This window comes from Anser brachyrhynchus (genome assembly GCF_964034855.1).
Source record: "Anser brachyrhynchus genome assembly, chromosome: 1".
Taxonomy (NCBI): Eukaryota; Metazoa; Chordata; class Aves; order Anseriformes; family Anatidae; genus Anser; species Anser brachyrhynchus.
Genome location: NC_137694.1, coordinates 133,954,934 through 133,981,620, shown reverse-complemented (window position 1 = coordinate 133,981,620; position 26,687 = coordinate 133,954,934). Strand labels below are relative to the sequence as shown.

The window sequence follows — 26,687 nt, the reverse complement described above, 5'->3', positions numbered from 1 at the left end:
AAAGCAATAGGGAGATAATTCCAAAATTCCTAACTGTCCCTGCTCCCAAACCCTTATACAATCCTATTGCCCTGGTATAGATCTCTGTAATAACAGTTCTGTAAAGATACTGTTCGCCTTCTCCTTTCTTTGCAACACAGACTAGAATGCCCTAAGAGAAAAGGGAAACAAGTTTCTCTATTTGAAATTTTATACCAGAATGAAGATTGAATCTTTGTGACCTAATAATGTATATAAGTGAATGGAGATTCAGTTACTAGTCCTTAAATGAGGAAAACTGTTGAACTGTCTACTACAGCATTAGAAGCAGCTCTGTTCCCAGGCATTAGACTATATTTAATTTAAAGTTTTTTTTCTTGCAGACTGAAGAATGGAATAGAATATTAGAGAGCAGATGATAGAAGAAAAGATAGTTTATTAAATATTAAGAGTAAAGATATGAAGAGAGCATACAATTTTATTTCATTCAGTCCTAGCTTTGTTTTAACTAGACAAAAGTAATTTAATAATAATTCTCCTGTTAAAATAAATAATAACTGCTTCCAATCCTTACCTCATGTTCTCCAAAAAAAATATTAAATGAATGTCATTATTTTCCTCATGCCTTTGGCTCTTGATCAAAGATAAAGCTTATCTGATCTGCCTGTGCTCTACACTGAGATTTTCTGTTGAAAGTTACACTGCAGAATTCACTATTTGTCAAGTTTCAGGTTGCTCTGTTTGTTCCATTAGGACATAATGATTTGTCAGACTTCTAAGATACTTCAGTCTAGTATAGTTAAAAACAAAACATTTGTTCAGATTCTTCTTTTGTATTTGTACTTGAAACATTTGAAATAAAATAGTTTATCCAATTCTGAAACCTACAGAGGAATTTATAATTATTTTTTTTACTTACTAGAGGCAGCATAGTTTACTAGTTAAACTACGAGTATAGTTAAACTATGAGTATGATATACTTGCCAATTGATAAAAGAAAAAAAAAAAAAAGGTAGGTTCCATATCAAGGCTTGGCAATGGCTGTGTGTGTGAGAACCAGAATGTTTTCTGTTCTCACTATAAACCAAAGTTATACTCACAGAAAGCGTAAGAGTAGATATATGATTTTGAAGTACTTCAACAGGAGAGTACAATGGAAGCAATGAAAGAACATTGTGAAGTTCTGCAGTGTCACATTGCTCCTGTTCAATTTTGTGGTTTTCTTTGAAGTTCAAGGCTTTTCTCCCATTCTTCTTATGATCTGCTAGTATCTTAACTTCAAAGTTTATATACAAAATCTAGATTAAAAAGTTTCGAGGAAAATCAAGAAATCATAGCTATTCTTTCATAGTGCTCAAATTATTTTTCAGTCTCCAAAATTTTCCAAAAATAATGCTAGTTCAATGGCTGAAAGAGTTTATTTTCAGTTGCAAATCTACTACATGATACAAAAAAATGCATCTCTGTGATCTCATCTACAACCTTTGATAGTGACTTAGAGGAGAAAATAATCACAGCTAGTGATAACAGTGTCCATCTCTGATGTTCAGGTGGCATTTGGGACATGCTACACTCCTACTTTGTAATGATAATATAGCAATATTGCTTTAAAAAGATCCCATCCCAAACAATGTTTTAAAACTCAGTATTTTTTTATGTAAACCTAGGATAATGAGAAATTTAGAGGATAAAAAATAGACTGTTCTCTTGTTTTTTATTTATCACTTTCAAGTGAATCTGTGCTGTTTTATGCAGCCCTATATTTAAATGAGTATGATCTTTTTTTGAACATGTCTATGTAGCTTCATCATTTGGCATTCAAAATATGCTGGAGAGAAAGGGATGCTTTCAGTTTGTTGTTTCTTGGTAAAAAAAAATCTGGTTGGAGGCATTCCTGGAAAATACTATTATTTATTAATTCTGCTTTGAAACAGAAGCCCTAGCCTTTGTCCCATAAGCCCTTACATGCGTCACCCTTACTCTTGCAAGTAGTACCAGTGGAAACAGCAACAGGTCACTATGTACCATATATATTTGTTACACATGGCTGTTACACTGTATTGTTTTTTACCTTTTTCTCACTTCCTAAAAAGCGTGTGTATTTTACATTTAGATGATACCACAAATGCAGGACATTTTTTTAAATTATTATTATTATTATTTTTTTGCAAGTAACTTGCATTGGATTACTGTGACCTCTCCCAGGTGGTGATCCCACCACACTTATCCCACCTCACAGGACCTAAGCACTCTGAAGGGACAGGCTACCCATAATGGCAGAATAAAGAATTTACCATTATCCCCAGCCTAGGCCAGAAAATTTTTGTTATTTCAACATCAGCCCTCAACATCAGTACTTTTACAAAATGTAGCTCTAATTCTGGAATTTTTATGTTTGCATCATAGCAATAAACTGCCTTTGATAATTTGGCTGTGACCAGAAAGAAACAAGCGCTGCAAGGCTGCATTGTGTAGGTTCAAAGTGTACAAGATGCATTCTCTTGTCTAATCATGCTAGGGAAGGAACTACCTGGAAATATAAAATTACTAATGCTTTTTTTTTTTTTTTTAATATTTAAAACCAGATGTGGTTTTCTGTTAGCCAGAATACTTTCTGCCAATACTTACATCAAGAGACTGTACAAACTTTGTAAAACTTACTGGATGTCAGTTACTAAACACTTGTGATTAAGAAGGTGAGCTATATGTTCAAAACAGTATTTAAATTGCCATATCTGTTGGATGAAGTGATTTTCCAAAAACTTCAGTAAATGTCCACTGAGGATGAATTTGCTATGTTTTATCTATAAACTGGATAAAGTTACATGAAACAGATACTATATCACTCCTTAATGATGCCTATAAACTGTCCAGGTTAACTTAAGAGTCCTGCATTTAAAGTGGAAAACTAGACTGATACAGATCTGCCCAGGTAAAGAAAACATTACATAGGATTATGTGTATTTCACAGAATCACAGAATCACAGAATTGTCTAGGTTGGAAGAGACCTCCAAGATCATCTAGTCCAACCTCTGTCCTAACACTAACAAGTCCTACACTAAACCATATCACTAAGGGCTACATCTAAACGTCTTTTAAAGACCTCCAGGGATGGCGACTCAACCACCTCCCTGGGCAGTCCATTCCAATGCCTAACAACCCTTTCAGTAAAGTTGTTCTTCCTAACATCCAACCTAAACCTCCCCTGGCGCAACTTTAGCCCATTCCCCCTCGTCCTGTCATCAGGCACGTGGGAGAATAGACCAACCCCCACCTCGCTACAGCCTCCTTTAAGGTACCTATAGAGAGCGATGAGGTCTCCACTGAGCCTCCTCTTCTCGAGGCTAAACAACCCCAGCTCCCTCAGCCGCTCCTCGTAAGACTTGTTCTCTAGACCCCTCACCAGCTTCGTTGCCCTTCTCTCTCGAGCACCTACATGTCCTTCTTGTAGCGAGGGGCCCAAAACTGAACACAGTACTCGAGGTGCGGCCTCACCAGAGTACAGGGGGACAATCACTTCCGTAGATCTGCTGGCCACACTGCTTCTTATGCAAGCCAGGATGCTGTTGGCCTTCTTGGCCACCTGAGCACACTGCTGGCTCATATTCAGCCGACTATCAACCAATACTCCCAGGTCCTTCTCTGCCAGGCAGCTTTCCAGCCACTCATCTCCCAGCCTGTAGCGCTGCTTGGGGTTGTTACGTCCCAGATGCAGGACCCGGCACTTGGCCTTGTTGAATTTCATGCAGTTGACCTCAGCCCATCGGTCCAGCCTATCCAGATCCTCCTGCAGAGCCTTCCTTCCCTCAAGCAGATCGACACACGCACCTAACTTGGTGTTGTCTGCAAACTTACTGAGGGTGCACTCGATCCCCTCATCCAGGTCATCGATAAAGATATTAAAGAGGACCGGCCCCAGCACTTAGCCCTGGGGGACTCCACTAGTAACCGGCCTCCAACTGGATTTGGCTCATTTGGCTGTTTACAGCAACCCTATGTCATAGACAGATTTCAATTAAAATACCAATGTTATACCGTTGTTAACTTTATTTGAAAACAGACCTTTTTTTTTTTTTTTGTCTTGAATTATCTATAATCCTGTAGGTTTCTGCATTGTACAAGTGCGGTATAAAATGATGTGTGAAATAATTATGAACCTATCAAACAAATACTGTTAGTAAACATCCATCCGTAAGTGTCTCAAAGCGGAGGTCTTCTATAACCTGTGAAAGACATGATTGTTAAAGAAGGCACTCAATGGATGCTGAGGAATTCAGTCAAGGAATCTCATGAACCTTGTGAAAGTCAGTTGACCTCCTTATCCTGTTAAATTACATTGATAGTTAAGTAATGTAGAACTGCAGTAAAAAATAGTGCAACATTTGCATCAAATGCAAAGGAAACAAATATTCACAAATGAGAGGCTGATCCTGCAGGCAATTACACACCTGGATTAAATAACAGACTGTTTCACGGCCTGCTGTAGAATCTTTACCTATGAAGACCTAACCTTAGAATTGGGCCTTCAGTCAACTATATATAGTAAAAGTACCCAAGGATCTTTACAAAACCAGAGGAGACGTGATGTCTGCCTTGTAAAATTTAAAACAAACAGGTGAAAGAATATAGAACAAAGAGTAATTAGGAAGAGTGTATAGATACCTATTTTTTTTCTTCAAACTAAACAAAAAAAAATCCTTAAAAGGCACAGTATTTCAAAGGTTTCAAAGTGAACTACCCCAGATATACTTTGCATGGAATGAAACAAAAGATATGTGAGAAAAAACACTATACAATCTATTATTAGGACTTGTAGAGTTACTCCATAAATAACAGTCAGATACCTAATTCACAGGACAATGTTCATGGTACTTGGGCATTTAATTGCTTAAGTGTTCAGTCTAAACACATGGTCTTTGCTGCAGTGTTCTTAAATGATTTATGTACAGCTTGACTCCCTGGATCTCACTTGAGACTTTTCCACTCAAGATGCAGACAAAACACCCAAATTAATCCCTGTAAATTTTTTATGCATATAGCCATTGATTCCCTGTGGTAATTGTGCAGCAGCCACTAAAGTCAGCTTGGGCCTTTTCCACTGATGCCAACAAGCCTTGAATCAGTCCTGCCATTACGGAATGCTGTTAGCGTGAACTTCTAAAGAATGGGGTACAGAAACTAAAGCACATCACTAAATGTGGATGATAAAAACTGGATGGTACTCTGTAAGGACTTATAATCAGAGTAGAAAGAACTAGGGCAATATTAATTCTAATTGCCTAAGCACAACTTATAATTTTTACAGTTATACTCAATTTGGTAATTCTACTGCCAGATATTTTTTTGCAGGTGAATTGAATTTAAAAAGTCTCTCATTGAATGTCAAATATTTATTCATTGAGTTCTTCATTGTATTTCAGAGCTGTAAATGTATTTCACAGCAATATTTACAGACTGAAGTAGGTACTGAGTTGAGGTAGACATCTGCTGTACTCTGAGAACAGCACAAAAGAAACTGCAATACTTACAGCGAACAGCGAATTAACTTCAGATTTGACCTACAGAGGCAGATTTCTATAGGGTAATGTTAAGCAATTCACTGAGGGCTGATTTAATCGTGAGGTCTCTTGCAAACAAGGCAGCCAAATTGCAAAGGTGCTCTGTGAAATCATCTATTTACATCAGAGGCTTAACTGAGACTCCTGTGTTCATCCTCTGCCAAGTCCCCAAACATGAAAAGCTTGTGTTTTACCCCACTGCAGAGCCTTTTTTTTTTTTTTTTTTTTTGTCAGCAGAGTGTGAGCTGCAACAGACTGCAGGTTGCCAATAAAAATAAGAGGTTTACTTAACTTATTTTAGACATTAAATGCTAGCCTGGGGGTCTTTGGTTCTTGGGTCTTTTCCATGATATGAAACAAAAAATAGCAAATACACAATACCATTTTACATAACGACAGTCCCGTATCTTGTAAGCACTCATTCTGCTAAAGGGCAGGTTTCTGCTCCCATTTAAATCAACAACTAGGTTTCCTTGTGCAGGATTGGAGCCTTAAACAGAGCTTTTGTTTACTTTTTCTTTTCTTACATGTTTGCTATGCTGATTTTTATTCTTTCCTCTCCCTCTCTCTTTTATAAATTTTTACAAATTGTCTGAGTAAAATACAAATCTTCCTTGAATTACTTGGGCAGCATTAAAATACATTTAAAATCAGACTTTTCACAAATTAATTTATGTCACCAAAATAAGCAGTCAAATAACAAGTTAGAATTTTCAGTGAGATCAATAATTATACTGACACCGTGGACCCTCTTGTTCTACAGAATAAAAAGTCAATAAATATCTAATAGGCCCACCAAATATTTGCCTTGGAATTATCTTAAAACCTATTAGAATTATGACTTTCAGAGGCATACCAATTATCCCCTTTTAACATGAAGTTTGAAAGAAAGAAAGAAAGAAAACATTAAGATATTCAAAAGAAAGAGCATTCACGAGACATGGATTTCTGCTTTTTAAAGTAGACACTAAATTATTTCATGTCTATTATGACTCTGTGAGCAGCAATAAAACAAGTAGATATAATAAAAAGTAATTCCATGAATTCAAATTCCTAATGGAACTTTGTTGTGTGGATTGGAATCATCAGCAGAAAGACTGGACATATTTTCCAACTTTTGTCACCATAACCTCATAGGCTACTATTTCAAATAAATGAAATAAAGAACAGATGCACAATCATATCTTAATGACAGATTTCTTTGCACCTTACAGTCATTCTTTTACCTTCAAGATCTTTTCCAATCTTAATGATTATATTATTCTGATAACATAACCAAAGTGCTTGCAGGGTATTTAGATAAAACTTAAATACTCATTTGAGATATTTTCTCCATAGTGCCAGGTTTTCCAGTGAAGCATATTTTTAAGTGGGTCAGTAAAAGTAAAACGGACCATTGTCACTATGCAAAAAGCTTTTTGTAGGTAGAAAGTTGACGTTGTTTTCATTTCCACCTACGTCTGCCATGATGTGAATCATCCAGGGAGGCAAGGATCTTGTGTCAGACAGGAGACAACTGATATTTTTAGGCAGGATTTCCTTATCAAAACACTGTGAACATTTGCTCTATATTAAATAAATGTGAGATATTTAGGGCACATAGGAATCTTTTGGCTCACAGCGGCCACCTGAGTAGTGTGTGACCCCTCCCAAGGACCTACTGAAGGCTTATTATGCGACCTACTGAAGGCTTATTATGAAGTTGGCAATCAACAAATAATATAGTGTATGTTCAGGAAGGCCAGGATGTCCTGACAGTATTAGAATTCCTGTGTGTGGGTAAAGAGCAGCATGAACATGTCTGGGTGGTCATAGCTGAAAATCCCAAAGACGCATAGGACTCCAGATGAAGAAGAGCCAAATTAGAAGCATATTATACATAAGAGTTACCATCTGGAAATTCTGGGCACTCTTTTACAGTCTTTAAAATTTGCTTGGACAACATTTCTAGCCAGAAGGAGAGGACTTCCCCAGAACACTGTGTATAGAAGATAGAACTGTGTGTATCGAAGATTTATATTAAAAACTTGCCAGGAACAAGAACGTAAAATATAGATATTAATAATATATACCTCACTGAATGCTGCTGTACTTCAGCTTTAGCCAGAGTCAGGGAACTACAGTAGATTTCCTGAGCCCATCTCCCATGAAGTCCATTTGAGCACAATGGACAATGATAACAGAATACATCCTTCTGATCTGATGCAGAGTTGACACAGAAAAAAAATGTATTGCTAGTATGAAAGGTAAACTCGGACAAAATGGTGTAAAAACTAGCACTACAGTCTGTTCATCATTAAGAAATTCCACTTAAACTAGTAAGGTGCTATTTTCTGGAGATGGATAAATGCTTTTTACTGCTATCAACTGTCTACTAGAATCTGTATTTTGCAAAAAGTAGAAAAGAAAAAGAAAATAGAAGTCCCCTAATTGGGAATGTACCTCTGGTTTACACACAGTAGCCACTGGAGAAAAAAAAAAATAAAAGCCCATTCTAATTTTATTTTGGGATGAAAACTTTACAATTGTAAATTTCTACTTAAATAAGAACTAAGTAACAGAAAGTAGCATTTTGGATGGGAATCCTAGCAGAAACTAAACTCCAGTGCTTCTCAAAAGGATAAGTTAATTATAATTGTGCTTAGTTTCAATGAAGAAAAATAAACCAAAATCCTGAAAAAATCAGAAACAACTTTTTTGATGTTGCTTATTCTTTGATTAATTTCAATTCCTGGGATTGCTCCCCACAAGCAGTTAAACAAACCTGCACACTTCTGGATTTTAGTTGCAATGAACCGAGAGTGCAGAAACCCCTCTAAGAGCAGTGCTCTTTTGACATTTATTGCTTGATTATGTCACAAAGCTAATAAAAATTAGTGGCTGAAAATCAGCCTTTTCCCAAGGCATCATCACATAATTTACTGCCATTTCTTGATTGTTTTTAAAACCTTGGCATCCAGAAATATCTCTCTCCTTCCCCACCACTTTCTGAAACCTGGTGTTGAGTTCCACAGGACATGGCAGCGTCTCTTCCAGTCCCTTCTGCTGTTAAACTGCACGCTGCTGTGGGGTTTCCAAATCAGACATGATATGCTTTTTATGAGAGAAGCCTTTGAGCAATTCAGCTTTTCCATGCTGAATGGTTCACAAACAACTGAAGACCCTCACTACTCTGAGACTTGAATACACTTGAGAGTTGCTAATATAGTTTCCTAAAGCTAGTAGGACAAAATGGGCCAGAGAAGCCACCTCCCTAACACGAACTAATGAAACACTGCTGTATTGCTGGTGTTGTACAAAAAAAAGCACAACACAAAATCTTTCCTTCTTTCTTCTCCAGTTATTATTTATTTGTAATGCAAAAACATACCATTCACTAATCAGAGAGGTACCTCATGGAAACACCTAAAGAGCTGCTAGCACAACACAGAGATTTTTCCTCGAACTCTTGAGAGAAGCTTGGACAGCTTCTCAGCCTGGGTTTTAATCTTGGAATTTGCAAAATTAGAGAAAGCTGAGTTAAATAGCCATATTCCACAAAATTTGGTCTGTTAGTGCTACATTACAGCTGGTCATTTGATTGAAGATGAAAATATCCAGAAATAACTAGATTTGAAGACGATGACAAAAATCTAGCAGCACTAGCTGGGCCAGAATAGCTCACAATTTGACCACTACTCTTTAGTAATAAGTACCCTGCTTAACGATCTTTGAATGTAAGTAGTTGGCCTCAGATGGAACATATGCAAAGGCAAGCTACGGATATGAAGAAGAAAAGATGGGATCTTGTACAGATATTACAATGATCAAAACCAGAGTGACTGAAAATCCCAAACCAGGCTGTAAGAACAAAAGGGCATTTTAATGGGTGGAAATTATTTGTAATATATTATTCTGCTCACATAGTAAAGAGGAAGTTTCTTTTTTCCCTTTTGCTGTTCTCTTATACATTGGATTGAAACACTTCCTTCTGGTGCTCACTGCCAAATCTCAGTATTAAAGGAAATATTAGGTCACTATTGTTAGTCTATAAATTAGCTGAACTTCATCTAAGACCAGTCTGTAGACCTGTTGTGCCAAAAAAAAAAAAAATCGAAAAAAAAAGTCCGTGTTTTCTCTTAATGTACTGCATCTCTGTTTTAAATAAGCCTGCACAGAAAACAGGATTCTGCTGGAGAACGTAGAGGAGTAAATAAGGCAGTACATGGAAAGCAGCCTCTGCAAGTGTATTAGCTCCACACAGGCCAAAATACTGTCCTACTGAATATTACCTTATTCTGCCCCGTGTAGGGCTGTGATTCTAACTGATTTTCTGAGTCAGCAGCCAAACCAAAATACTGAGAGCAGAAAAGTTGCTGTGTTTCTTTGGTCTTGTCCTTACCTTGGGAAAAGAACAAACTTGACCTGGACTTCCCACTTTTCTAAAGACAGACTAAATCTCCAGGTTCTAGGAAAACCAAGTGGGAGGATATATATGGCCAAGAACTTCTCTCTTGTTAAAGGTCCTTCATTACTGGTCTGAGGGTCAAGGCTACGCATTGCAGGGGAATCCCTGAACCAGAGCAGCCTGGACGTCAGGCTGCAGATCCAGAGGATGGCAGAGCCCAGCATCTTTGGCTGGCTGGACAGAAGAGACATCATTCATGGCCCCAGGGACAAACTATGCTACTGTGGTGTACTGAGAAAAGGGTCAGAGGAAGAATCGCTTTCTACCTCCCCAAGTGAATGATGCAAAGTGCAGTGAAGAAAAAAAAAGATCCCACTCCAAACGCCCTCTAACTTTCTTGTGAGAGACACCATACTTTTACACAGGGAGGTGTAGTTTCAAAGACACTCATACTGGGATAAGAATCAGATTTTCTAATCCTTGAGTCACTGGGTTAAAGAAGTGTGACATGACTAGAATATGTCTTCAGGCTATTTATTTTTTTTCACCCCAAGCCTCTTCTACAGTTTTACGCAAAAGTGGGAATAACTAAAATACTAAAAACGTTACCCAACTCTATTGATTAAATTGCAAGACAAAACCAAATTGCAAAGATAAAACCAAAGTCATCATCATCCAGTAAAGTTAAAAATCCCAGTGAAGTTGTTAAGCAACAGCTTTTTTTTTTTTTTTTTTTCTTTTTGTTACGGCATGGGACAGAGGCACCCTATTGCCATCAGCAATGCTGAAGGTATTACATATGAAAACCAGGATAACTGTAAAGCTTATTGTGAGCTAAAACAACATGGCAGCAAATGAATTCAGCCTCTCTCTTAGACTGCCAGCACTCTGTCATTTGGCAAACTTCTGAGAAGACGCGAATATTTGTTTTTCTAAATCTCAGACAGCTTTGGGTTTGCAAAGCTACATAAACAAATGAATTACATGAAATCCGTGACTGACCTACAAATCCCACCCTGCCTATTTCTCTTTTCACTTCCCCTTCTGGCAGTTCAAATTCAGGAGACATCAGTCTGTTACTAGAGCAGATTTATGTGGCTGGAACATTTACCTTGAGGCCAAATGTTAGCTCTAATAACTATTTTTTATTCCCATCCAAAAGAATGTTTACTGGCCAATGCTGAGCAACAGAAGGATACAGCAGGCTCATTTTTTCTTCTTGTTTTAAACCTTAGGGTAGAAAGGATATCAAACCTCAAAATATATTTTTTTATCTAAGTGGAAGTATAACAGAGATTCACACCCACCTGTAAACTTTTTTTTTAATATTCTTTCCATATCAAAGATGTTCTGTGAGCTTTTGCTGTTGAACATGACAGTCTCTAATCTCAACATTCGATCTCTGTACTTTTCTTTCTTTTGAAATGATGTTTTTCATCAACAGCCTGAAAATTTGCTGTTTGTGTCCCCTTTTTCAATTATTTTACTGTCAGCTGCTGGTTCTGCAACTTTGTCAGTAACTGATATGCACTAAGAAATTTTGAGTGAGATAGAGAAAGAAAGAGAGAAAGAAAGAAAGAGAGAGAGAGAGAAAAAATAACATGAAGGACTTTGTTTGAAGATAATCTGAAGGACTTTGTTGGCTTCATCTGTTCAGTTGTCCCTGAGCTGAAGTGTTAGGTATCTCCTTTGGGAACACGTAACATTAAATATTCATGGCTATCCAATTCTGAATCCATAATATTGAATATTCATATTGGAAACATAATCCCAAGAGCTATTCTTACCATATAAAGGAACAGAAACATAGCTGTAAAACTAAAGTATGCTTTAAGCTGCAATATTTCATATACACTTAATTAGAACGGGCATACTAAGGCTTATTAAACATAAACATTTAAAGGCTCAGATTTGGCCCCAATGCAAATTCCTCTCTCCTGAGTTTAGAATTAATTTGTGGTTTCTTTTAACAAAAATTAGAAGGAAAACTTGCTTTCTGATGAGACAGGATGATACTTGTTTTAGTTTTAGAGTTTTGTAACCAAGAAAATGATTGTAGTAGTCACTTCATCATAACACTTGGCACTTCAATACCTTCTTGTTTGATTTTGAAGAGCCCAAGCAAAGACAATGTCAGTGTGTTCAGCATACGTTCCTCCTGGAAGTTTTTACAGATGTTTGAGTTGTATGTTGTATCTCCATGTGCCAGCCTGGGTCCTGACAGCTCCAAGGGAATTCATCATGCAAGAGGCCAAGCTGCCTAACACTGCTGCTTTCCCTCAAATGGAGGTAATTTAAGTTACCATCAAACAATCACACATTTTCTGATAGACTAGGAGAGGATGTTTTTGTAGGGGAACAGGCAGGAAGGATGAGTAAGCTGTGGGCATGATGCCCCTGAACTACCCTTGCCTGCTTCAGGTCTGTGACTGCCCATACCCTGCTGGTGGCAAGGTTGTACCTCCTTCAGGCTCCCTTTGGTGGGCTCTCTTTCTGTGTTGACCTTGTCACATCTAAGCATGATAGAGAATTTTTCTAACATTCCCCATCCAAGGTTTCTCCTCCTGTCCTCCCCTTTCCTTCCCAATAGCCTTTCCAGCATGGCTTGGATTAGTCTTAAGTTCTTGCGGTTTCTTGTTTCAGATTTTGGTCTGCTCATTTGTCATCCTGATCCTGTTTCTTCTCTAGAATGACAGCACACAGGATCACCTCTCTGGATAAGATTATATTAGTGCTTCACTGTCGAATTGCCAATAATGAGTCCCTGCCAATTTTATATTCCAAAATTCCCCAAACAGCAATTTAATTACATTATTTTGGATACAGCACCATAGCAGCTGCATTCATTTGATGAGGGTTCATTATGGTTTATGGTGAAAACAATGGCAAATTAGCTCTGATGTGTTTTGGAATTTGCTCTTTATTTAGTTTAGAAGAGCTCTGTTTTAGTGAGCACTATTCCCAAGCCCATTTGATTTCACAGTCTGTGAGAAAATGGGAAGAATCAGACGGGAGTTTTTAAAAATCAGACAATTACACCTGTTGTAATTCAGCTATTGAGGTCCTGCTGCTTTGTGGTTAAAAGGGAATTATCAGAGAGATCCATTTCATTATATTTTAAGGACTATTTAAAAATTTGGATGTTTAAATCAAAATAAATACATAAATAACAAATCTCAGCTTTGTCCATATTTTCCATGGATAGGCTTTTCCCAAAACAGAATAGATTATATGCCTAGTAGAAAGTTATTTGGGGTTCTCAAGGAAATCTAAAGCATACAACCTCTGTGACTGCTTCCACACTCAAACTTTAAGCCAGATTTGTAAAATATTTTTTCAAAATTTTGACACTTTCTGGAGGACATACAGTAAGTTCTAAGCAGGGGGTGACACCAGGGGGTGACACCAGGGAGTGACAAAGAAAACCAATCATAGGGCAAAATTCACAGAATAGGGATAAAAACCTCCAAAGATCAAATATGTTCTCATACCACTACTTCCAACAAAAGCCACAGCTTCACATCTACGTTAGAATGTTTTGCCAGAGCACTAACATCACATGAGGGCCCCAGCTTCAACAGGGCATTTTTGTACAAAAAAAAAACAAAAAAAAACTTCGTATATATATTGTTATAACACCGTTTTTGTACCTCTGTACTTTAGTTTACTTTGTTTATCAATAGAGTTGTTTTTATTGGCAAAAACACTTTTGGTCACTTATTCACACATGGAAAAAGAAAGCTTTCTTTTTTCAGATTTCTTCAAATTCTGAAAGATTTATTCAAGCTCAGTAGTCACATCTATACATCTTAACAGAAGTCTGTCGTAATAAAGAGAATGACTCTTAGCCGAGCTAGACATAGAGAAGTTGCTATATCCCCTTTTCACATACAATTAAGGGCTAGAGATGGAATTGCTCCTCCTTGCTTAGGATATTATTTAAAGTTCATTCAATTACTTTCTTCCCTGTCCTACTCTGGAAGGTCCTCATCTTTACTTTGTGCCAGAACTAGAGCACATCTGACTCAGTCATTTCAACTTGATAAATGTCGAGAAAATTATTCACTAGCTACACGGAGTGGTTTTATACTAACCTTGAGAGCTGGTGTAGCTCAGGGCAGGATTAGACAGGCATGACACCAATGCCAAAGAGGAGGCAGGGATGCTACATGACAGGAGGAAGAAAAGGTAGGACCCACAGAAACCAGCCATTAATTGATTTGGCTGCTTGGAAATTGTATTTTAGGCACCTGACTTGTGCCTATGGTATTAACATGTAGTCCAGCAGTCTACATAGAGTACACTTATTTGGTCAGTGAAGATGGCTGGATGCCTAAAGACAGAGAAGATGGAGTAGACTGACTGGTCCCACCCCATTTAGGCCTGTGCTATTGCATTACCAGGACTGCTCACTGAAAGAATTTAGGATTCTGCAGGTGTGCCTGTGGCCAGAATGTGGTCTATACTGTAAACATAATATAAAGCAAAAGAAGCAACAGGACCAAGCCTTTAAGACTTAACAGGAGGAGGCCCTTTACTCATACTTCCTAGCTCTTACTGCTCCACAGCACTTAGAAACCATTACACAAATTCCAACTCTTAAACAATACTGAAATGACTTATACAATATATGAGAACAAAAAAGCAGAGCTTTAGGAAAATTCTCTTTTACCCAGCATGCACAGGTTAAAATGGCTTCGAAGCTATGACTAAGTCCTTAGCTACACTCCAGGGTTTCTGAAAGACTTTCTCCATGAATTTTTATCACAGAAATAATGACTCAGAGAGAGCAGCCCTGATAGAGGCAGCTTCCAAGATCGGATATTTACCTGACCTTGCAGACCTCCTCAGGAAGGAAATGATTTCCTCCAAGGAAAACATGTGACAGCACATTCACAGCCTGTTTTTCAAACAGGAGTAATCCAACAAGAAACTCCTGTCTTGAACCTCAGAGTGAACTGGGGTGCTTAGCATGGTTAAAGGATATCAGAAAAAAATGTGAAAAATAAGCATCTTCCCTTTTACTTTTATTTTCTGCCTTGGAGTGACAGTTTCATCACTAACTATAAACACAATCATTACAAAATAAGCCCTCCCACATCTGCATCTGTAACTTGTGACAATAATTTACCTGCAATCCAACAATTTTCTTGTTGATTTTACCCCTATACAGCAAACAGTTTTACAAACAATAGAGGTAACAATTAGTCTAAAAGTTTCCTGAAGTTACTAAAACATGTTTTGATTTTGTGCATATCTAAAACCTTGACTGACTTCAGCAGTGCTGAAATTAAGCACTCTGAGATTTAAGAGCAGAACTCCAAATTGTTTTTGTTTGCTTAGATTTTATTGTTTGTTTTCCTATATGGTAGCAGTGATATATTTGGCAGAAAAATTACACTGCTTTCAAATGAGAATGTGCAAATTGATTTAGACAGAGCAAGAACCCATTTAAGACTGCTAAAAAATCAGTCTACATTTAAATGTTTTTCAGGCATTCAAAAATGTCTTACTATTTTATCACGCTCATGTTCTTCCCTTACTCTCTTACAAAGTCGCTTTCAACAAAAGACATAAAAAGAAAGTTACTAATCTAAAGAGGTGGTATTACTTACAAGTAATTCACTGTATGTTCAGACAAACGTTTTCCGTTCTTGTAAATACTGACAATGCTGAATTTAACTGAGTAAATTAAAGACAGAAAAAGGTTCCTCTGATAATGTTTCTTACACACAAAAAAGATAAAATAACTCATTAACATCCTGCCTGAATAAGAACTTCAGTGCATCAGAATTTCAGGAGAGCTAAACCAGTGTCTACAAAGTTACTCTGAAAAGAAAGCTAATTCAGCACAATGAAAGACGGCATGAAAACACAAAAAGGCATCATGGCTGCTGCTCTAATTGGTGGATCTGAATGGAAAGGTCACTTTTTCCTCAACAGTGATCATAAGAAATGCTCAAAAGAGGGTGAAAACATTATTGTGCTTCTAATATAATGTCCCTTCCCCCCAAAGCTGAAGCATATTTTTTAAGTTGAAAGGTGAAATCAAATGCAGGGGAGAGAACAACGTCTGCCCTTACTTAAGCACATGAAAGAAAAGATTGCATCATCGTAGAAGTTCACCTAAAGTTTGCATAACCTCACCAGGCATCTTGAGTGGGTCCTTCTGTTCAATGGACACCTATAGCTCCTTGGGATAAAAAAGCGCCTCAATGCAGGGGCTCCCTCACATGGCAGAGTTTTCAATTCACAGATTAACCCTCAGTGCTGGTCTTCCAACAGAAGCACTTCACCACAGAAAGGCAAATGCAGCTCCATCCCACTAACTGGAAGCACACCCTGTGTGGTGGGAAAGACCCAGTGCTGGTACGGCCATCCAGGAGTGCCCCCTGCCCAAGCAGCCCAGCGCGCTGGGGAAGCAGGAATTATAGGAAAGACCATACAATGTCCAGAAGGACCATGACTACTGGAAAAACACAGGGTCTTTCTCTCCCAAGCATTCGCCCCTGCCAATCTCATGTACATCTGCAAATACATTTTTCCGCTTTTATAGTTTACAGAATATGGTCGGGTTTGGTATATTAGAAAAGGCACTGAACATTTTTTTGGCTTGACTAATCTTGATGTCTTTTTTAATTGATGAGGTCAGTTAAATATGATTTGTATCATTTTAACAGTTCCTTCTGTTATACCTCTGAAGGGATTTCTTGCATGTATGTGCTTAGACTCTTTGGGTTATGGATATATTTTAAATATCTGTTTAGTTGAACTGTCATCCATATACTGATCAATATCTTTTCTGATCTTTTATTAAATTAATAATAAGATAAATATTGCTTGGATTCAGTTTGAAGAGACTTATATTTCCCATACATTGCTGGCTTAATCTGGAGATAAAATTTGCACACACTGCCATTAACCACAGCCCACCAAGTCTGTTTAATGCTTCTACCACGAGACACATCTGTTGTAAACAGCTGACTGTCTTTAATCTCTTGAAAAGTTTGACTGCGTCACAGTAAATAAGAGAATGTGGGCATACAGCCTCAGATTTTAAAATTGCTAGCGTGGCTTCAGAGATGAGTTTCAGCGAGGAGGCTGCTGTAATGCAGGAGCCAGCAACAACTTCCAGTCTATTGTACACCAAAGCAGCGGTTATCCTACCAGGGCACACCACCATTCCCAAAAGCAGAAGAAAATTAATCCACACAATTAATATATCTACGTGGGTTCACCCACAGCTTGTGAGTGCACAGTAGCTGACAGTAAGAAATTATCAGTGTAGTATAGCCCTAAGAAGAAAGGTGGTGAAAAGGACCCTTTGTACTTTTTAGCATTTTGAGAAGAGACTATACATTTTATTCCTACTTATTGTAATTTATATGAACTTTTGCATATGTCACATAAAAGATCTCTTCTTCTTGTACTACTTTTTCATTTTCATTTTATTGAGAATTTCCTTTGAAAAATGAATGTGATAGCAAAATCAGAATTTCATTAAGAAATAAAAGCCGAAACACTTACGACATAAAAGAGAAAACACTACAGACCAAACCTAGAATTTAATTAACTTGGAATGTCTCACATTTCAGTTCTTTTTTTCAAATTTAAGGAGTGTAAATTTTCGGTCAATAGAGTACTATTTTGTAGTGTTATTACAGTATACTATCTTTAGTTTGAACATCACAATTAAGCAATGGGAGTATATCTACTTTGTTACTAGGCTGGCACAGAAGGCAGGACATGCAGTTGCACTGGAACTTCCCCTAAATTATGTGCATGAGAATGCAGACCTTTCAGCACAGTGAAAACGTGAGGTTACTATATTTCACACCAGAATCATTACAAGAAATCAAAAAGTAGTGCCCCTTTTGACTAGTGGAACTAATCAATATTTATTATTATTATTGTTATTATTTATTTAATCTTACCCATTACATGATGCCAGGATGTAGCCTGAATATTACTGATACCATATGACTTTTCTAATTTGCTAATTTACTAATTATGCTTCTTCAAGCACGGAATACATCTCTTCATGTATTTGTGGAAAATTTTATATTCTGGACTTAATTTTGAATGGAACCTTTGTGAATTGCCCTGGTAAAAATAGATAAAATTATTTCCATACTTTACAGATATGTTTGGCAGAGATGTTAGTACAATGGAATACCATCTATTCCAAAATCAAAAAAGCCCACAGAAATTTCCTTTTCTTTCCTTCCTTCTCTATCTCTCTCTTTTTTATTATTCCACCAAAATATCCTTGCCATTTCAACTTTCAAACATTTGCTTTTTGTAGCCAGTGTTCAGTGTGTCACAAAGAGGCTATGGATGAGGCATCTGTGATAATTTACAAGATCATTCTCAATATCAAAACTAATTAAATAGGGAAATTGCAAAAGGAAAAAGCTGTAGCCGTGCCTAGCCGTAGGCACTCCAGTTACATCTCTCATCTGTACTGAATTTGATCCCTCTCATACTGCAAAATATAATTAAAAGATCATATTGCTACTTCGTGCTATTCTGACACTGTAAGGAAGTTAAAATTAAAAATTTAAAATGACTAGACTGAAACTACATTTTACTAGGAAATTTTCATTTCTTTAAAAATGCAGATAGTGTAAGCATGAAAAAAAAACACACCATACCTTCCTTTCAAAGTCAAATTGATGAACATGCATTCATAAAAACACCCAAATAACCCTAAAATGTTGGAAGTGCATTATTGTCATACTCCAGATGGATAGTGAAATATTTCTACATAACCATACTCCTGACTATGGATATTTCTTGTCCCCCCATTTTTTTTTTTCCTTTCTAGTTTTCAGCTCTCAGAATCTCAAGGAGCTGTTTCAGAGGAAGTAAGGCATAGGCAGAAAACACAGGTGTTAGCAGGTGGCAAATAATTTTCTAAATATTGCAGTGCAATCCCAGCTATGACAAAATCTCCCATCTTGGCAGCTGAGAACAGGTCTGTAAGCTCTGATGTAGGGGATCTGAAAAGTTCAGAGGCAATGCAGAGATCCAGTCTCTTGAGAAATTTGTCTGAGGCATTAAAACAACATGAACATGCCCCCTTTTACAGTCATAACTGGGATATTGCACAAGGCCAACACCCCACACAAAGGAGGAAATTCATAAAACAAATTATACTTCCACTTCAGCCTGCAGAACTTTCAAAGGAGAAGACTGTCATAAAAAGCAATCCTGCTGGCACCATAAGGCATCAGGAACACCAATGTTATATTACTTATTTATTAGCTACCCAACATGTTCTATACATTTTACTGACAGGTATGAAGACAATGTGGTTCCATTTAAGTGTTCGTACTTAGGTAAGAATTGCTTAAGTAAGCATATATAGAAGTTCCAGGAATAGCTCGGTAGCTCAGTATTGTCATACTATGATAAAATCATTTACTTTTCCATTTTCTTTGTTCCTTCTTCATTTTCACTGACTTTAGACAATTGGAAGAACAGAGAAGGCTCTATCAGATTCAAGAGAGTGCATTTTAAATGAGAGGTGAAAGCTGTAAAGGACAGAAGTCCCCTCATGTCCTCAGTGTGGGTGCTCACTGTTGGTATCAACAGCTTCCTTCCCAGCCCAGCAAAAGAAAAGGCTTCCTATGTGGAGGGTCAAGGGAAGACAAGGGGATAGGGGACTGGATGGCTGGTTTGGGGGAGAGGTGAGGGAGAGAGGGAACACAAAGTCTTGCCATACACATCAGGCTCTGAGGCCAAAGCAACCCACCACAGCTTTGCAGTTTGTGACCTGGAAGAGCTTCTCTGTCCCTGGACTATTCAGGCTTTTTGAACTAGGTAGGCACTATACCTTACTGGCTATGAACCACTATGTGTGGGCTCACATGCGTGTGAACAATTTTATATTTTAATGTGTGTTGAAGACACACACAGATACTATCATTTGGTTAGGAAGGGCACATTTTGCTGAAAAAATATAGGACCAAAGAATATCTTGATAGATGTTTGTAAAGACTGAAATACAAAGTAATGTACTGGGATCATTGCTGGATTTGTGTTTTAAGATCAGAGAATACAGAAAAAAATATAATAGGCAATGAAAAACGTTTAACATAAAATGAAGAACTGAAATGCTTTAATCATGCTCCTATGATTGTATGTCATTACAGGGCAGAATTAAAGTAATTTAAATTTCTCTTCATGTAGTAATTTAACATGTTAAATTAAACCTTGAGAGAAATCTGAATATTGAGTGTTCTGTAGTGCTAGTTTGGGAGATATTTACATCCATTTTGTTGTTGCTGTTGTTTTTTCCTATTTAAAGCATACTACAAACAACCTTAACGTTTATCTGAAAATGTATTTGCTATCACTTTTTTTTTTAAATATTTGCATTAAAATAAGGTTACACCTTAAAATAAATTCAGAATATACATACTTCATGTATTGACATACATATTCATACACTTGCACATACCTCTCACTGCAGCCAGAGTGAGCTTTAGCCTACTGTCTATGGCAAGTTCTCCTAACCACACCCCCCTCAGTGAGCTTTATAATTCCCCAATAAAGCAATAAAAGAACTAGTTTTCTCATTCTATTTAACAATTTTAAGAAAATGTACTGTTATTCTAAAAAATATAGAGTTCTTTCTCTGAAAGGTCACCTTGTTTGTAACTTCTCCCATTACCTATCCTATCTTTGTTACTTCATTAGGCAAGCTCTACCTTTCCTGCACAAAGGGTCAACCTGTGCCCAACTCTAAATGTTTTAAGAGAGTTAGTTATTTGTCCTTAACCTCATCTATTTGCTTCATTTCCATTTTTATTGCTTTATTGTTTGCTGTTTAAACACAGATTCTCATTCTGAAGAGGCATTTGTCATTCATTACATTCCAACACCACCTCTCGATCATTGTATTATCTCTAAAAACGCACGAGCAGCAAAGGGACAGTCAGGAGGTCATTACAATAAGCAAATTAAGAGCTAGAACAGGGACTTGAAGTCCATTAGCGGAACATTTTGGATCAGATCCATGGAAAATTATGAAAATATATTTTACTTAACATCTAGTCTACCTTCCCTGGAAATCCGAATCATGAAAACAAAGAAAATAATGCAGTACTAGTTACAATTACATTTAATTATCTTCTTCTTCCTGTATATATTATGCCTTCAACACTATCATTTCCACTAAAAATTGAAGGTAATATGTTATAAACTAATATTTGTGAAAGACATGCCAACTGGTAAATTTGTGAAAGCTCTTGAAAACTGTAGCTTATATTATTTAAAATATATTCAGTAAATAAAAACAATCTCATAGAACTTTATTTATAGCTATTGTTAAGTAATAGATCATAATCCACAGTCATAAATACCAGAATCTCCAAACTAGGCTAAAACATTCTAAAACTTACCAAAACAACAAACAAACAAACAAAGGAAAACACAGTCCACTGCTAATGTTGTTATGACTCTATTGACATTTACTTATTCTTTTAAATTCCACCAAAGACATATCAGATGGTGCAAACACACCCACCTGAGATAAAACTAGAGTATGTTCTAAAGTCTGCCTTAAAATTTACACATTAATATAATAAGTGTTGCTAGAAAGCCTTTGTAATAAAATAGTATGTTCCTACATCTGTCATCTTCTACGTAACAAGTTAGTATTTTGGATATTTGCAAATATTAAAGCACAGAGAGTTAACTATACTTTTGCATGTTTCTGTGTTAAGTAATATCAGATAATATTCCTTACTAATATATATATATGACCATTCCTCTTTTTCATTTCATAACAAATACAATGAAATATGTGTCAAGCAGTATCTAATCTAATAATAATATAAAGCTGTATCTAATTTAATAACAATGAAAGTTCAGGAGTTCACATTTTTTCAGGTTGGTTATAGTGGTTTGTGTATATGCTAAAGTTGCCTAGCTGTCACTGTAGAAAGTATTTGTCTACATTTTGAAATTATTAAGTATGGAAAAGTGCCACTTATCTAAATGTTTAATAATGCATATCACTATAACACTGAAATACTATCATATTTCATATCAGTTGATTTATGCATTTATTTTTTTTTTTTACTGTTAATTGCTTCCAATAAATAGGAAGTTAGTAAAAATTTAAGGGTATACAGGCAAACTATAGATTCATATGAGAAAAAAATGCTACTAAAAAGTTATATTCATGGAGTTTTAAACATAAATACCAAGAAAAACAACTAAGGTGTAGTTAATATACACATGATCAAATATATTTTTAATGACCTACCTATATGTGAAAATTTATATTTACTTAAAATATCAGCATACGTATATTTATACAATTACACAATTCTAGATATTAATTGCTAAAAATTATGTGTATTTCTGTGCTATCCAAACACATCTACACATACATACATACAAACATATATAGTATTGCCATGTTATTGTACTAATGCAAGCCCTATAAATATTCATATAAAATTGATAAAATGTATATAGACATATTTACATGTGTTTACATAATGTATTTATATATAAGTACAGGAACCAATATTCCTGTATTGCCAACCAAACTGTTTGTTTGAGAACAGGCTTAGAATTGTTAGGTTCTCACAGTATCATAATATATCAATTAATGATCAAGCTGCAAATACAAAATATCACAAAGAAGTAATAGTTGGAAATCTTCCCACATATTTTGCCAGTATCTCTGCAAAGACATTTAAATATGAGAAGTTTGTATCTCAGAGTATCAGGGAAGCAAATATATTTTTGTACTCTATTTGTAGAAGCTGTGGACCTGACAAAATCTCTTACCTTTGCACCACCAAGGTAGGTTTATAAGAGTTGAATGCAATTCTCCTTATGTGGAAACAGCTTATGGCTGCTTCCCACCAAAAAATATTTGTGAGTAATTGGATTGACACATCACTGAAAACTGAATCCTTGCATCCTGAATAAAGAAGTGCAGAAAAAATAGATGTCTATGGATTCTGCCACTCAAATGAAATAAAAAACGTACAAACAAGAAGCTCCCCTTTGTTTCTGGAATTCCGGACTGACATTCAGATGACTGCCCTGCCTTCATAAACGTGTCCAATACACAACTGTGCTAATAAGGTTCAAACAAAAACACGGAGAACCACTGCTAACCTCTAACAGTATGATTTAACAAAAGATCTCTCTTGATTAAGCAGCAAGGAAATAATTTCAAAATTAATTTTTGGCAGGGTTATACAAGTCAATGGCTGTATTCACAGTAAATACGAAGAGGATTAAAATAGTTGGTTTCAATGGAGTTAAGCAGGTTTTATACCACTTTAAAATATGGTTTATTCTTTATCTTCCTCTTTTGTCACATCTCACCATGGCTCTTTGGCTAAAATTAAATGGGCGTTATCTTTCCATCCTCACCCACCAACGTCTCCCCCAAATATTCTTCCTTCTTCCAAAACAATTTTATATTTTAATTTTGCTTATTATTTTCCTGAGTATAAATACATCTATAGGACAACAGTAATTTTCATTAATTTTCTCTAAAAATAATGAGTGCACTTTTTAATTGTGTTTTCCTTGCCATCGCAACAAGACAAAAAACAAAGAATCAACATCAAAAATAATTAGACAATAATATTTTCTTTGTGATAGTATAGTGGAGTAGACATCAGCATTTGAATTTTCTATTTTTAAAGCTCTCATTGGTTATGTAGCTAAAATTTATTTCTAACTTTTACCACAATAATGACTACCACCTCATAAAGTCAGTGTACCACTGGAATGTCTCCTATTCTCTCTTTTTGTCACGGTTTATGAGGTTTCTATTTTTAAGGCATCTGTGTTTATGACCTTTTTTTAAAAAAAAAATGAAATTGTCTATAAACACTAAAATAATTATACACGCATAGCTGTACTGTGAGGTCTTGGTAACTAAGAAAGAAGTGGTTCTGGAATAAGTGCCCTCATCCCCCTCCACCCACAGTAAAAGTTCATTAAGAAAAGCACCTCTCAGGGCTGGAGCCATACTGCCAAAGGAAAACACTTTCTCATTTTCAAATGTCCACAATTGTGATTACACTGACTGTTAAACATGCTTTAACATAGTCTTCTCTGCTGGACAAGTGTACAGAACTCCTAATTAAAGGGTTTCATTTTTGCCACAAAAGGAGCTAGATTGCAATGGCATCTTTTGTCCTACGCTTAATGAAGGGTGAGATATAGTTTAAATAATTAGTAACACTGCTGGAAGAGAATGTGAGTAATTAGCATAGCTTGACACCCAGAGCTACACTAGTTGCTGTTGTTAGCATCAACAATGTGTTGATTTAAAAAAAGAAAATTGCAAGAAAAGAAAATGTCATTTGAAGCGGTTTGGGTTTTCTTTTTTTAAAGATACAATTAACCAACCATTTTTGAATGAATCCACTACACTATTGACTACTGCTTGCTCATTCTTTCAGAATTTCCTTTTTAAATTTTGGTAACCCATCTATCAACCAAACAGACCCATGTATTTAAAACCCACAGCAGCAATATAATGAGCAACAACCTGTTTTTCAGAGGGGAATTTTCTGGTCTGCTTTTTTCTGATCTACTTGCACATTGCATTTGCCAATGGCATCTGCGCATTATTGGTAGGTTAACAAAGACTATCTGCAAACTTGAACCAAATACTTTCATTAGCAGCTATCCCTGGGCTCAGGGTATAAATGTGTTGAAACCAGTGGCAAAATTGGCATGACTGGTGTAATTGCTGGGAATGGCAAAGTGAAATAGGCTGCCTCATAACAAAAAGGTTAGTAACTGGATTTCACGTAGGCTAATAATTTTCTGTGTAAACTGATTCTAGATAAACTAGAATCCAAGTCTCAAAAAATTCTATGGACATTATAAAGAATTATAGGAATTGCCACTGTAAGGAAAGAGTTATTTGAACCAGGCCTACTCTAACCATTAAATTAGTACTCAGATTATTCTTGAATGAGGCTGGCAGAAAGTACTCTATCAGGCTTCTGCCAAATTAGCTAAGCTGAATAATATTTAATGTGAATGTTGCTTGTCTGTGTGAGATACCCATCCAGAGTTTGCTTAGGCATCTTTGCACAGCAAAAGCATAGATCATGCAAAAACACCCTAATTCTTTTCCCAACCATCTGCAATATTAAGCCAAAGATCTCAAAAGAAGATACATGCCTTTTAAACTTCTCTTTCAAGACTAGTCATATCTAAGTACATCAGCACTAAGAAATTTTTCTTTAATGTTTATTGACATCCTCAAAAATGTTCTTATCCAGTATTTAATTTTGAAGGTACTTCACGTTAAGTATCACATTTCTACTCATATCAAGTTGATAAAAAATACAGTCGTTCAGTCACTACTAGCTTACTAAATAGAAGCACCTGGTAAGCATGTAAACCTGTTGGATTATTGAAAAGCATTGTAGGTCCATGCCCCTTCTATTCACGTTTATAGTCCATGTTCCATTTTACTAATGGCTAAACTCTTAATTGTTAAAGAAAAAACAAACCTGCCTAAAGGAAACAGAAAGCAGAAATAACAACTCCTTATTGAATAAAAAAGTCTTTAAGAGATGAAAAGAAGCTAACAGGTCCAAGTGAAAAAGTATTTTTCATTATATTAATGTAATTGTAGAATATGATCTGCATGCTTGCACATGCATAGAGGTACGAAAAACATGTGGTATGTGTAGGCAAAACTTACTGCACTCACATAAAATTGTCATAGATGTGTGCAGCCTCATGTTTTTATCTGAAGGTACTTAAGAAAAGCCTACCTGTTAGTTAAACCTATTAATATAGTTTCTTTTCACATCTCTGAAATTCTGTGTGAGAAAGCTGGCAAATAATCTTTGCCCTCCACACTTGTGACTTCTCAGTTGCAGTCCATAGGTCAAAAATCCCCTCAAAACATAGGCAGGCAGGCACACACAGACCAGCCTGAGGGAATGGGGAATGGCAGCTTGTGGTTTTAAATTGATTCCTTTGCTCTGTTGCAGCACCTGAATTGACATGATGGGTCAGGGGCTGCTTGACTTGGCCTCAGCAGGAGTCTGAGGAGCCATCCTGCTGCCCCTGGTGAGGATGTCCCACACGAGCCAGGGACTGCCAGAGTCGCCTGGGTGCCAGGTGGATGAACTGCCGTGCCAGTGGGGATGGGGAGTTCGCATAACCATGGAAATTGCTACAAGGAGCTGAGGGAGAATTTTGATTTTCTTTCCTGTGAGGCAGCACAGGAAGAGCAAGGCTGGCATTCAGACCCCCTGGGCTGGTCAGGCAGCTGCAGCCCCTGAAGCCAGCGCATGTAAATGCATCTCCTGCTAGTAGTGATGCAAAGAGCTTTCCACGATGAAAACAACTCAATGAAAAATAATCAAGAGCAGAGTGTATGTAAAGAAAGCCTGACATTTCCATCAGTGCCTGTGTATGTGCAGTCAACATGAAAACCCTGCTAGACGACTTGAGTGAAAATGTAGGCAGATAAGCAAATTCACCCCAGCAGTAGTCACACTGTATGTTCCTTATGATAGCTATAGAGAAATCAAAGCACAACTGAGAAATCTGTCTTTAAGGGAAAATCTGACACCTTTTCAATGTTGATGAGCACATATAGATCTGTATATGTATCTCATCTGGTGACAGACCACACACCTGCTGTTACCAGCCCCTGCCCAAAGGAGGAAATGCAACACCCATCTGAAGGACACTTTCCTTCCCGACCACGCGCCGTGGGGTGCAGAGGCTGGTAGGTATC

General features: G+C 36.7%; 1 protein-coding gene and 2 long non-coding RNA genes across 12 annotated transcripts in view; 1 reads left to right on the top strand and 2 right to left on the bottom strand.

Annotated features, from left to right (window-relative positions):
* The window catches only part of LOC308195520, a 33,660-nt gene extending 22,866 nt beyond the window's left edge, over positions 1-10,794 (top strand). Inside the window, exon 2 of the long non-coding RNA XR_013951586.1 lies at positions 363-10,794. This is a non-coding gene — a long non-coding RNA (uncharacterized lncRNA). The remainder of the gene's footprint in view (positions 1-362) is intronic.
* MID1 (midline 1) overlaps positions 1-26,687 on the bottom strand; it is a 251,404-nt gene that overhangs the window by 77,876 nt on the left and 146,841 nt on the right. The gene's annotated exons all lie outside the window — the stretch shown is intronic.
* LOC308195523 lies at positions 10,663-26,687 on the bottom strand. The gene is made up of 2 exons (XR_013951587.1): positions 22,736-26,687; positions 10,663-22,628 (listed from the first exon to the last, which is right to left on the bottom strand). It is a non-coding gene; the product is annotated as an uncharacterized lncRNA (long non-coding RNA).